At 38.9% G+C, this 13,852-nt stretch overlaps 1 long non-coding RNA gene across 1 annotated transcript in view; it reads right to left on the bottom strand.

The window, feature by feature from the left end:
- Positions 1-11,433, bottom strand: part of LOC122814851 — a 29,140-nt gene extending 17,707 nt beyond the window's left edge. Inside the window, exon 1 of the long non-coding RNA XR_006366914.1 lies at positions 11,371-11,433. This is a non-coding gene — a long non-coding RNA (uncharacterized LOC122814851). The remainder of the gene's footprint in view (positions 1-11,370) is intronic.
- Between the last annotated feature and the right edge of the window lie 2,419 nt (positions 11,434-13,852).

The raw sequence follows: 13,852 nt of genomic DNA, 5'->3' as shown, positions 1-13,852 counted from the left end.
CAAGTTTATGAATATCTCCATCAGTGTTCAGTACTGGCCAATGCTTGTAAATAATATCCCTAATTCTTCTTTCATCACTCAAAAATGTTATACTAAAAAATGGCATATATTCCTTAGTGTTGTTATTTCTAAAGTTGGATGTATCAGGTGAGGAAAAATACGGTCTTCCTAATGTTTGTCTACTTTGTCTAACTATTTGCTGTGCTTTATCTATCTCACAATTGTGATACCTAGATGAAAAATCTCCTTGAATTTGCTCTAAACATGTTTCAAAATCCTCATTCCTGCTGTGTAGTCTACTATTCCTTAAATTCTGGCCTTTTAATACATTTCGGAAGATGTGACATGGATGCATGCTATTGTGGTGTACATATGTGGGCTGATACCATTCATTTCTATATAGTTTCGTACTTATAGTTTTATCATCTCCCTTAACTAATTAAATATCTAAAAATTCAATGGTGTAAGAGGAACTTTTGTATGAAAATCTTAAGAAGTCAGTGCTTGAATTAAGTTCTCCAATAAACTGATGTAGTTGCAACAAATCTTCTGTCCACAGCAGGAAGAGGTATTAGAAAAATTGTCGATAAAAAGGTACATACAATTTATAATTAGTAGAAGTAAACATTATATCCTCCTCCCAAGCGACCATGACCAAACTGGTGTAGCTATTGGCACATGGTGTGCCGATAGCTATGCCAGAGGTTTGTAGGTAATATTCATTGTTGAAAGTGAACATATTATATTCAAGTACCATTTCTAGTAGCAAACATAGAAAATCCATAGGTCTATCATCATATGTACCTTTATTAATAATGACTTGTTTTACCATCTGTATCCCCTCATAATTCGGTATACTAGTGAAAAGGGATGCCACATCTAGAGTGGCAAAGGTTCCTAGGTTTCCATCATTATTCATGTCTACAAACTTGTACAGATCTTGCAAAAAATGTTTGCTGTCAACTAAAACAGAATTGCAGGAAGACAGAAAAGGTTTTAGCTGCTTCCCTAAATAAATAGAAAGTGGCTTCATAAGCCACCCCCTTTCAGCTACAATGGGTCTGAAGGGGTGCATTTTGGGTCCTTATGTATTTTCGGAAGGCCATTTGGTACTGGCATCTTGGGTTGTTCCACTAAAAAATAGCTGAAAAAACCTTTGGTTAAGAGATAGTTATCAAAGCATTATTTTAAAGAACTAATGACCTCATTGCCTATAGTCCATGAAGTATTTTCATCAACGTGTCTATATGTGGAACAATCTCCCAGCATATTAGTGATGCTATCAAAATAAAAATTTGTATCCATAATAACTATTAGCCCTCCCTTGTCTGCTGGTCGTATAACAATGCTGTTGTCATTTTGTAAATTATTAAGTACACGGTTCTCCATTCTAGACAAGTTTACAAAACCTCTCCTTCTCTTTGCATCATTCAAAAGACTATAAATATCACTTTCACATAGCTTAACAAATGTATCAAGAACCAGATGACATTGCGGAACATGTACACTAGGTTTCTTAAAATTAAAAACATTGTGGTTCTCATTCGAATCCCCATATGTAAGTTTCAATGACAGATTTCTTATGAAAAGTCTCAAATCTATCAAAGTTTCAAATCTATCTGCTGATTGAGCAGGAATAAATGATAGACCCCTGTTCAATACGTGTATCTTAATATATGTCAGTTCTCTAGACAAAGTTTTCCATATCAAATTCATTGGTTCTGTTTCCATATCGCCATTAGTGGTTGAGTGTTCCCTTCGGGGCCTAAATGCCTCCATTCTCTTTTCTGTCGATTCTCTGTGCCTTCCACAGACCTCTTCTGGTTCTGACAAAATGGTAGTGGCAGGTTGGAAAAAACCTGTGTGGATATTATATCTGGCGTTTTCCTGTGTGCCACTAATTCGGAGTTATTAGATGACCTGATTCCATCAATCATGCATCCCTCATTTGTTGTAGTATAAACAGATGGCGATGCCTTATGTGTTGATGTTTTTCTATCACAGGCATCAGATGGTTGGTTAGAAGGAAGTGACATCAGCAAATTACTCAATGCTGGACTATTTTACTCATATCCCTCTTATTAGTATCCTTGGTGGAATCATTGGGAAATTTTTTAGAAATACTTTCTGAGTTAACATGTGGAGTCCTCTCATCTGGGATTCTCTCATTGCATTCCCTTGGCCAAGTGAACACATACATGATTGTTAGAAAAATCATTAATATGCGCAGCAGTTTCTTTTTCTTTTTCTTTTGTAACAACAGTTCTTCACATAAACTATATTCACTTAATCTATAATTTTACTGACTTTAATATCAACTTGGTCTACAGGATGGTTTGCATATATCTCATCCTGTAATTGTTGCACTTTAGTTTAGTATCTACGCTGGCATAAAATACTCAATAAGTAAATGCATAAGCCCCATGTCATGAGACTTAGTTCATCATCCTCACCCTGTGTGGATGTGTGGCATGGCTCAACTCTGCTGCTGTAAATCAAAAACAGCAGTACATGAATATACATACTACATCAATATGCAGGGATTGTTTTAATAGAAAGCCATGTAATGGAAAGAAATACATATGTCTTCAGCCTGGAACTCCAGCTTCAATCCCGCCACCCAAGGATCTGTCACTCCCCTCTTGCTATCTACAATGAGGTCAGTAATACTGTAATGTCATCAGGGGGAGGATCAATGGTGATCCACCACCAGTGGCATACCTCAGTCTCTTATAATGTTTCACTCTGTTGGCTACTCAAAAGGTCATGTCTGAACAATGTAATCTACAGGCATCACAAGATCAGCTGGGGTCCTCCAATTCTAGTGATCATGTCGGTGAGGCTGGTCCACAATTCATGCCTCCAAACCATATCGCCTGAATAGCCTAGGAGTTTCCCTCCATGCAGCCAGAGAGCATCAATTATGATGCTATTTTCCTGGGGGGGGGGGTTGTCACCCCTAAGACAGTTGGCCATTTGAAAGACTGTGATATTCACATGATGATATTACTGTGTGAGCCCATTTATACATTTGATTCTGTGAACAGCATACAGTATGTCAACATAAACAGTATGCATTCCTTTGCAATGCTAAGGTCAGTATAACACTGTCTGTGCTAAACACTAACATGACATAAAAAGTGACGTCTTACATAACATTTGTAAAATTAACATAACTTGTAATATTTTTACAGTTTGTAAGTAGGATTAGAAACCCTCATAAATGGATGTCTAAAGACAACAGCATTATGCCACAGGAGTCTGCTGTATTGCACATTAAAACACTCCAGCAAGTAACAATTTACCAACTCACAGAATGCATCAGAAAACCTCGGAATCTATAGACAGCCCATAGACAGTATGGTTGCTTAGTATATTGAGGCAGTATGTATTACAACTTTGCTAAGAAGCATCTTTGAAGAAATATCCATAACAGCAACAGCACATGTTTTTAAAAGTTTAGTTAGCAAACATGACTTAAGAATTATCTGTAATACCAACATCACTTACTATGGATACAAATTGTGTTGTAATCCGTATGTTTCCATAGTTACACCACAGAGTGAAAAGAATTACCAGTAAGAATTGGGGACTATCCATAAATCAGCCTTCATATGCTGTTAACATTTGCAATATGTCTGTCTATACAACAGCACATGTAACTGAAATCACTTATTTAAAATAGAAGCACCTGTATGCATAAAGTTTAAAACAGCATCACCTCCAGTAACTTATAAAAACTTCTGTTAAAGATAACGTTTTGATTTACAATTAATTTAACCAGGTCCCTTTGGAAATGACTGACTTGAAGGGATATACTAATCACCAAACAGAAGTGCAACCAGTTGCCAATGTACTTCTCACTATAAATCACAGAATCAAAATGCATTTAATGTGCCCCCATCTTTAAGTAACATTTGTGCCATGCAAATTAATGAGATTCATTAAAACTCAATTATATGAAATCACATTTGCGCACCTCCATGTAAGTTGGGATTGTGTGCCCTAACAAACAGTACCACGTTTGGCATGTGCTCATTACCTTTCAATGATCTGATAACATGATATCAGCACCACTTTCAAATACTGATTTTGATGCATTCACTGACCAGACCATTGCTAACTGTGAACCGAGTGGTACCTCAGTGAGCATTTCTTTGCATTTGTATTTCTCAGACTTCTTCAACTTGAGGATCATGATGGCTAAATCAAGGAGGCTGAGACGTGTCTCTGCACCCAACTGAGCCCATGAGGAGATAACCCAGACAGCGACTGTTTATGCTGGATTAAAGCTGAGGATGACAGCCAGACCCAGGAACTTTGCCATGATAGTTGTATGGAACTGGATCACAAGGGAGCACTGAAGGAGAATGCAGGTTCACCACCACTATGATGACTTGTATTAGAGTGACATGAAGGATCTATTATGGAGGGTTGCAGAGGTGCAGAGGCAGCTGGTAGATCCCTACAGTTAAGTGTCAATATTCTACATATACGTGTAAATTCCTACAGATTTTACAGATGTCTCTGTCCCATATATAGCAAATAGATGTTTTTATAACCATATAGTAGCTGCTGTGACAATTAGCTCATGGGAATAATTAAGTGGGCTTGGTAAATGCTTTCCTGTTAACTGTGGGGTCAATTCCCATGCTGTTAATTTATTTAATAATGTGCATAATATCCATAATTTTGGTCTTTGTAGATTACATTTGTTTTGCAACATCTAAAGATTTAATTTCACATAATGACTGTCATGCATTACTGATGCCTATAGCGCCTATGCCGCAGATGACTGTGCACTTCACATTTTTCCATTATAGTACCACAGTATCGCCTAGTGCACCTTTATACATTAGAAGAAAACCACATACATAACTTTATTAATTCATTCATTCTTCGTAAAAAGTACACAGACATTTATTTCAGCTAAAAATTAATGTCTGTCAGCTGCTTACATATATGTTTTCAGTTATGTGTTGATATTTGTCATTTCTGTACAACAAAATGCCCAATACATTTTTGCAGTGTCTGTATTTATCCATTCTTTGCAGGGCTTCTAATGAACACATACAGTACTTGTTTTCTAAAATGAAACCCCTTCTGGTTATTAGTTTGGCTTGTTAGGCAACTGGCCAGTATGTTTAAAATTTGGTGTGCTGTGGGTTCCAACTAACACAGGGGAAGTGTATATCTATAACTGTTATCTTGGTTTAATTTCCATAAAGCATTTCTTTGGGGAAGCATATTCAAAAACATGATATTAATGTTTCTTTTGTGCATGTTTATGAATAACTCAGTTATTCTCGAAGTCCTACGACTATGCCCGTAATCTGTAATGCTCTGATAACATCAGCTTTCTAACAACAGTGTTTGTAGAGCAGTAACTGGGAATGATGTATGACAGCTATTAGCTAAGCCAGTAAGGAAACAGGCCAGCATAATTACATTTTGGTAGGCTGTTGTTCAAATCCAGGATGGGGACACATATCTGAAACTGTTATCTTGATTTAATCTACATATAGCATTTGTTTAGAGAAGCATATTCCACTCATTGATATTAACATATATTTAGAGCATGATTGGGAAGAACTCAGTTATTCATCAAATTACTATGAACATGTTCGTAATCTGTAATGTTCAGTTAACACCAGCTATTTTCAGCCGAGTCAGTAATGCTTGCTAAAGACTGTTGTACCTCTGAATAATTCTTTGATTACTTTTGTGTACTTTATAAAAGTGCTATCAGGGTCTGATTTATCATGAAATATGCCATTCAATTCAACATAATCCTCAAATTTTGAGGGAGTGGGATGGGCAGGCTGCCAGCTGAAATGCAGAACAGGGAAGATGTATTTATTTTCTTAGTGATGTGCATTTTGGCAAGAAATATCATGGTCCTCACACATTACATTACTGTGTCCCTTATGTAATGTGTATGTGTCTGTTCACAGAATCTGTATGCTACTTGTCACTGTCCCACTGTATGAGGAATGGATGCTCTCCACTACTGTTAATGTTTCTGAACACAGTGCTGACATGAATTAATTTTTCATACTGTTTAGCTACATAAATAGCACATGCTCATACTTTGAAGTTGTAAGGCAAAATCCTTATCAGTAGACCATTCGTATCCAGATGATGTCATAAAAAGAAATGTTTTTTCTACATGCAAAACATGCTGTCTTATATTGTGTTAGCTACACAGGTAGCTCTAGGGTGCAGTTTGGACATAGATTGAGGTAGCAGGTTTGAATCTTTTCTTTTCCACTCTATGATCAAAGATGGCAATGCTGTCATATGCGCATTGTGATTATTTAATGGTCTTCAGAAACAAATGTGCACCACTTTCATTTGAGGAATAATTAAATTATGCTTTCTGTTTTCAGGCAAGGATGATTGCAGCAGGAACCAAGCCACGTGCATTAACTGAATGCATAGGCTTGAGGAGCAACAGAGGAAGAGAGGTATGAGTATTAGTTTTCCTGTTTTATAAAATGAAATGCATCTTCCCCTGGTAACAAGCCTGTATTTTTCACAATAACATGCACATTGGTTAGAATGCAGGAATACCCATCATGCATCACCATTGTTTCAGCACATAGGTTTTAAATTGTGCTCCACAACCTAAATAGCAGTTGGGATGGTATATCTTTCTCACACATTTTGTGCTTAATGTTTTGTATGCAAGTCTAAGTTTGTTGACTGCTGCTTATGATGTATGGCTGTGGCTACCAGTGATTGATCTGTGGTGCACAGCTTGCCTATTCAGAGAGTGAATGAGTATGCGCTATATCAGTGTTTGCACTGCTGTTTGCAGACTGTTTGGCATGCCCTTGCATCTGCCTTCAACACTTTGGGTGTTTTTGTAGAAACAAAATTTAGCCTAGATTTATTGATACTTGCGCAGATAGACATTTGATTGCAGCAGTTCATATTCAGCACACCCTGCAGGTCAACACTGGTATTGCAACTGCCTCCTACACTGGCTGTTCTTGTAGAAACACATTTCTAGCCTAGTTTACTGATACTTGTGCAGATAAATACTGCAGCAGTTCATATCCTGCAAGCATATCCACAATGTTTTGGTTTTTCAGGTTACTGATTATTGGTATTTTTTTAGATAATGCATATAGTTGTACACATTCTGTACTGTTAGTATCAGATATATTTGGTGCTGTGGTGATTGCACATATAACATTGTTTTTTCTGTTGTACTGATTATATCAATGTGTGTTCAACAAACTGTCATGGTCCCTGTCTCAGATGTTTGTCATATTGCTTATCTATTGTCCACAATATTGTCATATAATTCTCTCCTCATTTTAACAAACACTTTCTTGCTGTTCATATGAATCACTGAATGCAGACACTACAATCTCTTGATTACAAAGCTAATGACCTGGGTGGGTGTGTCTATCCCTATAGAATTGTTATAAAAGAATACTAATGTCCTGTTTATGTATAGGACAAATTGGACATGTGTCAGTCCCTTTGTCAATTGTCATCAAAATTATATTCTGTTGTGCTATGATATTTATGGGACTGTTCTGCAAGATAGACATTTGCTGGTCTTTCTGTTGTGTTTTGCAAATAATCTTGACACAGCATGGGACCCATGGATTTTCTCCAGTCAGAAGATAATTATGAGTGCATGCCAAGCCACTGCCAGAGTCTTCCAAGGATGATAGTGATGCTGATGAAGACAATGATTACTAGTAACTTGGGCCCACCCCTGCCCAAGTCATTAAGCCTGCTCCCCTGAAGAGAAAAAACCATGACCAGAATCAAGGGCTTCATCTAGTGGAGATCTGGAAAGTTATGACTGATGTGTTCCTAGCAGATGAGGGACATGATAGGCTATGCAGGATTTGTTGGGGATGATAGCTAATGAGGCCATTCAGGAGTCTGATCCCCATCAGCCTGGTCGCTCCTGTCTATAAGTATGGTCTGTGTGCTCCACTCATGTTATGTTACCAACATGGTGATTCTAATTTCCCTAACTGGAATGTGTGTGCACTCTCGTGCATGCATACCATGTATCTGTCATTCTTATGTGTTATTGTTGTGTGACATTTACTTTTGTTTCAATGTGTGCATGATACACATTAACACATTACACTTGCTTACCATATTCAACTGCCCATGCATTTTGGCAGCTAAGATGCAGCTAATGCTGCAAGAGGCAGCCTGTATACATGTGTTTTACTGAGGTGAATGATGGACATCTGTTGTTCATACTCCATTACTAACAGTATGCTATGCCTGGGAATTGGGTTTTGCCATATTGGGTATCTGCAATAGAGAGACATGTCATTCCATATGTTTTGGATGACAGTTGTCATGGTGTCCCACTGCCATGATAGGTTCATAGGTTCATAGGTAGGTACTAGGCTATCTGCCCTAGGGCATTTATAAGCCTAGCCAGAATATGTTGGCTTTCGCCTCCCATTTAGACTAGCTTCCTGAGCCCCTGTCCAACAGGGCCACATAAGTGATCCCAGGAGTGAACTTACGGTTTCCCATCCACTCATCAAGATTTCTCTTGAAGAGGGTCAGCGAGAGGCTCTGCCTAACATGGACCGGGACTCTATTCCAGAGCGAGGGAAGCCTCTGGGATATGAATCTATCCCTCCAACATGTCCTATTTATAGCTCTGCTGAGGTTTAAATCCCTGGCGCATGTAGCTCTAATGGATTTGGTTTTCTTGAGGTGGAGCATGTCCATTGGTTCAGGGTTAGGCACGTCAGGCAAAGATCGCCTCTGAGTAGGCGGTAAGCAAGTGAGTAGGGCTGGAGTTTCTTTAGTCGAGCTGCCTAGGGCATCTGTTTGAGGCCCACAATCCTCTTGGTGAGGTACTTTTGAGGTCTCTCTTGCTGTTGCAGGTGTTGGGTAATGTACATCCCAAATAGGGCATTGTACTCTATTATGGGCCTGATGAGTGATGAGTAGAGGGGCACAATGACCTCTCGATCTAGATGTGAACCCTTTTGTGATTAGGTGAGCTATATAGAAGGTTTTTCTAACCACTTTGGCAATGTGATTGTCAAAGGAGAGGTTACTATCTACTTGGGTCCCCAGATCACTAATTACTTCTTCCATACTTAACGGATTACCTCCTATGTGATAGTTTGTGGGCACATTGTTTTTCCCAAAGGGGATGACTATACATTTTTTGGCATTTAGCTTGAAGCCGTGGTTCTGACACTAGGTATCCGTCTCCGTAAGACCCTTCTAGAGGATGCCTGTGTCAGCCAGTGAGTCGATTATGGCTCCCAGTTTGCAATCATCTGTGAACTTGGTCAGCCACAGTCCTCCTGTGCTTGCCTGTACCTCAGAGAAGTATATACTGAACAAGAGGGATCCCAGGACAGAGCACTGTGGGACACCATTTGTAACCGGTTTAGAGTCAGACATGGCACCAGCAACTCTGACCATGTGAGTTCTATCCCTGAGCCAGTTTGCAACCCATCTTGTGACGAATGGATTGATATTTAGGCTGGTAAGCTTATTTATGATACCAGAGTGGGGTATTGCATTGAAGGCCTTTGCGAGATCCAAGTAGGCTGAATGGATTGCCTTTCCCTCATCTATGGCTTATTAACTGTTTCGAAGAAGTCAACTAGATTTAGGAGGCAAGATCTGCCTTTAATAAAGCCGAATTGGGTAGGGTCCAGTGTCTGGAGGTTCCCGATGTCTTTGTTTATGAGATCCATGATGATGCGCTCCATAGCCTTGCAGACCAGGCTAGTCAGGCTTATAGGGCGATAGTTCCAGGGATCTGTTGTGGCGCCCCCTTTGTGGAGTGGGATTACCGTTGCTGTACGCCACTCTTTGGGTACATAACCTGTGGTGAGGCCGAGTTGGAACAGTGAATTTATGTGAGGGTTTAGTTCTTTTTGGAGTTTGTGTAAGGTTCTGCCCGGGATGCCATCCAGTCCCATTGATGCTGTGTTTTTTACTTTGGAAAGGGCTGCTTTCACCTGTGTGTCTGTGATGTCAGGGGTCTGCATACTTCTGGGATAGACACAGGTCCTTTTGGGGGGGGGAGGGGGTAAAGTTTGCACTGGACCTGTCCTCCAGGATGTTGGCAATGTCAATGGGTTCAGTGTACTTTGTGCCATTTTGCACCAGCTCAGAGCAAATTTGGGAGTTACCACCCAGTTTGATTCCCTCAGTTAATATATGCCTAATGTGCAAATCTAAGCAAGTCACTTAGACAATTTTACCATGCTGCTGCTGTGAAAAGGCAATTATGTACAGTGGGTTTACTTGGTCAATAACAAATAAATGGGCATGTAAGGATATCCAGTGCAGACAAAAAGAAATGTGCTCCTCTGCAGAGTGCTTACTAAATGCCACCACCATTCCCTACCATCTCCTGCTTCTCTGAAAGGCAACACTGAGCCCAGAAGTCATGTTACCCCCCCACACAGGAGAGTTGCCCATCAACTTCAGTTATTCAGAGCCCATATCAGCCCTACACAGCATCATTCATAAACCCAGGATACGGATTAAAAAAAAATGCCTCCAAACCAATTTAGAAAAAAAAAATTCATTTCTGTATTGGGTAAAAAGAAAACAAAAAGTGTTTCACAGACCATGTGAAGTAAATTCAGCCGAGCGCAATTTTTTTTTTTCTGGCACTGATGTTTGCATTTGTTTCAAATTGCTACAATTTGTACAACATCTTTCCAAGTTTTACACTCAGAGTCGATTTCCTGTAGTGGTTTCGATGTGCACCATTCTCAGTCCTTGTCTTCAGACACAGGAGAGGAAACTTTATTCCCCCCACTATTTTGCTTTACTACTATAACCCAGTCTCTGTAAATATTTTTCCACTTGGCAGTGAACACTGGTAATCTTGCCAGCAAATTCTAACAAACTATACTATCCTGTACTGTCTAGCTCCTTGTATACAGACTGATAAAATTAAATGAGAATTAAACTGCGAGCACTAAACCTATACGTGGAAGGTCCTTGTTTGTGAAAAAATGAAGAGCTTACAAGCTTGTAACATTGTTCTGCCAACTTATTATACCCTTTCAGTTATGCAGATGACATAGTACAATTAATTGAATATGCACCAAACCAGTGCTCATCAGAGTGGGATGCTGGTGAAAAGAACAGTAGTCAGTGGTTATCCATATCATATAGTCTTATATGAGAGAAGGGAAGACATAACACAAATGAAAACAGCTTAAGCAAAATTTAAAAAAATCTACATTTTCCCATCTTTCTGCAGATTAAAGTATATACCACCATTTTCTAATGCTTAATATAACTATTACAAAATCATACTGCAAGTAATCTATATAAATAACTGACTTCTCAAGCTATATGCTTGAGGTTGCAATTACTCATACATACCTCAAAGTATAATTTCCTGGTTAAACTTGCTATAACAGCTGTTATAGTCTCTCCTCTACAAAAAAAAAGGGATGTCAGACACAGCAGGTTACAAGTTAGATATCAAATGCTGTTTGATAACATCTGCAAAAATGTATACATAAAACTGTTTTTCGGCTTTTCCCAGTTAGGGGTTGCCACAGCGGAACTCTTGTCCACTGATGATTGGCAGTGAATTTTTACAGTATTGAGTTGCCAGCCCGGCACCCAACCCTCAAAGAAGGCACACCCACACATGCTCGCACCTACCTGCATGTTTTTAAATTCACTTGACCGCAGGGAGGACATGCAGACTACACACAGAATGTGGTCCAGCTGAGAATTGAACCGGAAAACCTTTTGCTGTGAGGTGACATCACTAACAGCTGCTCCACCACAGACCTTGCAATACGATGCAAAAATGTATACATGTGAATATAATGCTCAGTGGGTAAAAAAAAAAACAAAAAAAAAAGGCATAGACAATGTTCAAGTTTACCAATATCCTGGGGTCTGACATTCTTTGTTGCACAACACATGGAAGACACAAATTGTATACTGTTGTGTCTTATGGGCTGTCAATACTGATGCCATGTGGAATAATATACAGGTATAGCTTGTCTGTGCGCAGTCTTCCTTTTCTGATTGCATCAAGCAGCAATGTAGCATTAATATATACACAGTGTTACAGATAACACATTCTTTAACAGTAAATTATGCTGTGTTTATTGTTTGTAGCATTTCCACATCCCTTACATACTGACATCATTTTACACCTTCTGTAAATAGTTGTACACATTAACTGAATGTATGTGTGTTGGATACATACACACAAATATACCTTTGATGTGAGCACTCACTGAGTTACTGCTGATTTGCTGTCATGATGCTCATAGAAGTGTTCTCTGCTCCATAATGAGCAGGGTGGTTGACATACACTTGCATTTCTTCAATCAACATTTGCATGACAGTATATGTGTATATGCTTGTAATTCTTAGCTTGCTTACTTATGCATGTTGACGTGACATGATTGCACATTAATGTTTTATACATGTCCAGTTCGGTGGGCATCTTAATTCAATCTGGCCATGTGACATAAAGTTTCCATTTTGTTAAATGTATTTTAGTTTGGTTTCTACAGCACTCTGGAATTTGTCAACTTACCTTGTCCTGCTTTACCCTGATGTGGGTCAGGTTGCTCACCTCCTTTCCACTTTCATATTTTGCTATTATTTTTTGCAGATACTTTTGCCTTTGTTGCATGTAATGACCATTGCCATGTTTTAATTTGCAATGTTGAGCATGTGCCAGTTGTGTGGGCATTGTACAATGCAGGGCATGTGCATACAAGTTGCTGGCTAATGCTTGCAAAGCACCCTTGTTCTTATTATACTTGTGTGTAAACCAGTGTAGTTTTTCACATCCATGTGTACAACCTGCTATATTTATTATGCTGTACTGTTACATTATTGAACATATTATTACATCTGTGGTGTATGTATGTGTATCGACCTTGCTTTCATCTACATTCCATTTATGCCACTGACAGTCATATATACATAACATACACATCTACACCTGTGTCTTGCCTTTAACATGGCATATGTGTGCAACATATGCACATTCCATTATATTTGTTTGGGTTGTGTACACCTACTTACGCATGAAGCAGCATTTGCTGCTTTTCTGCAGTACTTATGTTTGATACTGTGCTTGATTGTTATGTCTTTCACAAGCATGGTCATAGCTTTGGTTCTGTCCTCTGCTGGAGTTATCTAGCATTGTTAGACCTGCATTTGGTCATCTGTGATGTTGCTTTGCTTACATCTGCACTGCTGATATACTAATTGGATATGTGTTCATTTATCCAATTTGTACTGTGATCCTACTTTAATACTCTAGAACACCCATCTACAGTTGGTCATACCCATCCAGCTATGACTCCCATACAGTTAGTCACATGTCATAATGTCATAGTAAATAGATAGATATGTTTTCTGCATTTCACTATGGCTGGTATGTATCCCCACCCTGTCTGTCAACTTTCCATTGTCCATGTTGTACAGTGTGCTGTGTATCTCACCTGTCATTATTGTTTTTTTTCAGCCTTTGTCTGGCTGTGTTGTGCTATTTGTTGTATGGCTATATCTGCTGTGATGACCTTCCCTTCCTCTTTCCTTATGTTTACCTTTCCTTCTATTCTTAAAAAGGGGGGCCTATTCCCACCAAAAAAAAAAAATTGCCCATGTCCCTTTGACTTTCCCTCAGATTTTCCTATTCTAACATCCCTCTTGTGTGTGCCTCTTCTTCACCCATACCCCACATCTTTTTTTTCTGTCTCCCACTTTCCTTGTGTATGTGTGTTACTTGTGTTCCTCACACAAGTCCCAAACCCATTGTTAGCAAATTTTTGCTATGGCAATGTGGCGATGATTGCACTTCACCTATCATTTTTTTTATTAG

The sequence above is a fragment of the Protopterus annectens genome, chromosome 11.part0, assembly GCF_019279795.1.
Source record: "Protopterus annectens isolate FY-2018-M chromosome 11.part0, PAN1.0, whole genome shotgun sequence".
Taxonomy (NCBI): Eukaryota; Metazoa; Chordata; order Ceratodontiformes; family Protopteridae; genus Protopterus; species Protopterus annectens.
The sequence above is the reverse complement of the archived record's forward strand: the minus strand, read 5'-3'. Positions and strand labels throughout refer to the sequence as shown.